General features: G+C 43.1%; 1 protein-coding gene across 2 annotated transcripts in view; it reads left to right on the top strand.

Annotated features, from left to right (window-relative positions):
* Positions 1–4,091, top strand: part of GRM7 (glutamate receptor, metabotropic 7) — a 942,809-nt gene that overhangs the window by 694,779 nt on the left and 243,939 nt on the right. The gene's annotated exons all lie outside the window — the stretch shown is intronic.

Below are 4,091 nucleotides of genomic sequence, written 5' to 3'. Positions count from 1 at the left end.
ACCTTTGTTGGCAAAGTAATGTCTCTGCTTTTGAATATGCTATCTAGGTTGGTCATAACTTTCCTTCCAAGGAGTAAGCATCTTTTAATTTCATGGCTGCAGTCACCATCTGTAGTGATTTTGGAGCCTAGAAAAATAAAGTCTGACACTGTTTCCACTGTTTCCCCATCTATTTCCTATGAAGTGATGGGACCAGATGCCATGATCTTCGTTTTCTGAATGTTGAGCTTTAAGCCAACTTTTTCACTCTCTACTTTCACTTTCATCAAGAGGCTTTTGAGTTCCTCTTCACTTTCTGCCATAAGGGTGGTGTCATCTGCATATCTGAGGTTATTGATATTTCTCCCGGCAATCTTGATTCCAGTTTGTGTTTCGTCCAGTCCCGCATTTCTCATGATGTACTCTGCATAGAAGTTAAATAAACAGGGTGACAATATACAGCCTTGACATACTCCTTTTCCTATTTGGAACCAGTCTGTTGTTCCATGTCCAGTTCTAACTGTTGCTTCCTGACCTGCATACAAATTTCTCAACAGGCAGGTCAGGTGGTCTGGTATTCCCATCTCTTTCAGAATTTTCCACAGTTTATTGTGATCCACACAGTCAAAGGCTTTGGCATAGTCAGTAAAGCAGAAATAGATGTTTTCAGAGAGTACTAAATACCTTAAATACACCATCTCAGTTAAGTCTCACTGCCGCACTCTGAGGTAAATGTTATTATCTGAGTCTACAGAGGAGGAAACTGGGCACAGAGAGTTAAAGAAATTTGCCCTGAATATTGCAGAGCTTATATTTGAGCCTATGTCTGGCTAATTACTCATCATGGGTGTTTAACACCATTCTTTGTTATCACCCATTTTATAGACAAGGAAACTGAGTCTTAGAGATGACTTTGTAGGCCACACAGAGCTAGTTAAGTAGTCCTTCACTTTCGAAAGTCTGTTCCTTTGAAGTACAAGTTAAATATCCAGTGTCCCATTTGTCCTGTTTATTAAGAAGCTACAGTGAACATGGCTCTATACTCAGTCCTGTGGGAACTATAAAGTTGAAGGCATGGTCCTCGTCCTTACAGAATGTATGGTCTACTTGACATCCATATGAGAAGTGGAAACAATAAGCAGTATGTGGGAACCCAGACATGGCTCAGGTGGTGAATTCATCAGCTGCCTCTGGCTGCAAGAAACAGAAATCCATGACTCAGGCTGACTCAACACATAGGAGTTGCATTTCCTCACAATGTAATGTAAAGACCATAGGCAAGTGGGCTGGGGTAATTCATTCTGAATCTCAGTATTGTTAAGATGCAGATACAGGCTCTTTCCCCCTTTCTGCTTTTCCACCTTTGTTTTGTCATTTGTAATCCAACTGATCTCCTTCATTGTTTCAGGGTCATTGTGCGAGTATTAGGTGTTCCCTTCAGAAATGACCACAAATGGACCACACACCATCCCTTCCCATTGTCTCTTTTTCAAGAGTGACAAAACCTTTCCTGGGTGTCTCCCTGAGACCCCAGGGCCTCTTCAGCCAGAAGTACTTACTATGCATCCTCCCAACTATTAGTGTCTCAAGAAATGGGACAATAGTACTGACTTGGAGGACTTGAGGAACAGTACTGAGATAACTGGAGGAGGATGGGTATTGGAAAGAAAAATGAAAATTCTGTTTGAAACAAAGTAGGGGAAAGTTTCAGAGCATCGGAAGGGGACAGTATAGCTTTTAGTAATAAACCTGAGATGGTCACGTGGTAGGTGTAGGACCTTGTGGGATGACTGTTACTGGCTTTGGGAATGTCATGAGAGGTCAGAGGGAAGCTTGGGGCCATAGAGACGACAAGCACCTCTGCCTTTTGGGGGACTTGTAAGGGCAGCACACAGGCAGGTCAGCCATGCAAACTGGAGTGTGACCTTCATACCTCTGAGCTTCAGCTTTCTCTCCACTTTCTGCCAGCTACTCTGGCATGTCCCTTTCCCCTCCCTCTCCATTTCTTTTCTCTGACTATTTAATCCTTGACAGATTGATTTCTGATAGCATCCACTTTCCTGACAAAAGCTAGGGTTCTTGACTCTCAGCTGAGTCCAGCCCTGAAGAGCTACCTATGCAGACTGAAGGTGGATGTCAGCTCTAATGAAAAGCTGTTTTGTGAACTGAGTGTGTGATTCTGTGGCTTGAGGCAAGCAGCCGGGTACACCAGGGCAGATGCTGGAGAACTGGGAGGACAAAGGGAGTAACTCTCCAACAAATTAAACAATAGATGAAAAAGGCAGGTGGATTGCTGGCATTTGATCTCAATGCAAATGCCTGCAGGCCCTTGCTTTTGTTGTGAAGTGAAGTGAAGTCGCTCAGTCCTGTCTGACTCTTTGTGATCCTGTGGACAGTAGCCTACTAGGCTCCTCCACCCATGGGATTTTCCAAGCAAGATTACTGGAGTGGGTTGCCATTTCCTTCTTCAGGGGATCTTCCCGACCCAGGGATCAAACCCAGGTCTCCCACACTGTAGACAAACGCTTTACCAACTGAGCCACCAGGAAACACTTGTCTCGTGGGTCAGACCTCAGGTCAGCCCCATAAAATGTGCTGGAGGCCTGATAGATGCAGACAATGCATGAGCAGGATTATTCCCCAGAGATGGATTGCAGAAGCTTCCTCCTCTCTGAAAGGCAGGCTGGTGGGGAAGGGGGCCTAGAGGTGATCAGTTTCATATAAACGCTTCACCTGAGGGTGTAGATGTCCATATTTAAGAGAGAAAGTCTACTGCTTTTGACAGATTATGTTAAGGACCCCCATCAAAGTGTAAGAACCACTGATCTAGGGCAGTACTGTCTACAATTTGGATCAACATGACAGAAAATAAAATTTCCGCAGAGCTTTAATTTTTTTTTAAAGAGTCGTGGCAAGATGAAAAGAGTATTTCAAAAGAATGTGCCCAGTGGCAGCATCCAAAGTTGAGCTGTGTTTAAGCTTATCGTTTCCTTGTTTCTGCTGTTTGCATGACTCACTCAGGGGTTTGTGCCTCTGCGGGTGATGCATTTTGATTTAGGAGCATTTTCTCTGGCCCAGTTTGGCTACTATTGCCTCTGGGCTAGGAGCACATAGGCCAGACCTGAGGAACTGTGTCAGTAAATGCCCTCTTTACACAAGTCTGAAAAGTATCCAGGTTGAATTGAGTCAGCTTTGTTGATTGGTAAAAGCGTATTAGTGTGTTGGCAGTTTTTGAAGTATTGGTAAACTTACATTCAAATAAGGAACTGTTAGATAGTGGCAGCTAGATGTCAGATTGAGGGCTCTGTAGCAACTAGAAAGAGGGAAAAAAAAAGAAATGTGACAAAAAGAACATATAATTACACACAGCACAATAGTTTTTGAAGGATTCAGAAGGACTATTGACTGTTTGAGGAGCATTACATACAGATTTTGTTTTTCCTTTTGTTTTTCCTCTTTTCCTAACAAAATCAACTGAATAAATGCAGGATAAACCTATGTTATTAAGCAGGTTGTCAGAACAGGGACTTGGCAGATCAGATGTGATTTTATGCTTGACTGCAGCTCAGTTCAGTTCAGTTGCTCAGTTGCGTCTGACTCTTTGTGACCCCATGGACTGCAGCATGCCAGGCTCACCTGTCCTTCACCAACTCCAGGAGCTTACTCAAACTCATGTCCATAGAGTCAGTGATGGCATCCAACCATCTCATCCTCTGCCATCCCCTTTTCCTCCTGCCTTCAATCTTTCCCAGCATCAGTGTCTTTTCAAATAAGTCAGCCCTTCGCATCAGGTGGCCACAGTATTGGAGTTTCAGCTTCAGCAGCATCAGTCCTTCCAATGATTATTCATGACTGATTTCGTTTCGGATTGACTGGTTTGATCTCCTTGCAGTTCAAGGGACTCTCAAGAGTCTTCTCCAACACCACAGTTCAAAAGCATCAATTCTTTGGTGCTCAGCTTTCTTTCTTTATTTTTTTTTTTTTGAAGTGGCTGCAGCACAATTTTTATTCTGTCTTAGAGTCATTGTTTCCTGAAGAATGATTTATTCAGAAATTATAATGAAAATTACTAGCAATATTTCACTGGAGATAAATCAGTTCAGTTCAGTTCA

Source organism: Bison bison, unplaced genomic scaffold (assembly GCF_000754665.1).
Source record: "Bison bison bison isolate TAMUID 2011002044 unplaced genomic scaffold, Bison_UMD1.0 scf7180017864492, whole genome shotgun sequence".
Lineage (NCBI taxonomy): Eukaryota > Metazoa > Chordata > Mammalia > Artiodactyla > Bovidae > Bison > Bison bison.
Note: the sequence above shows the minus strand (reverse complement) of the source record. Positions and strands in the feature narration are given on the sequence as shown.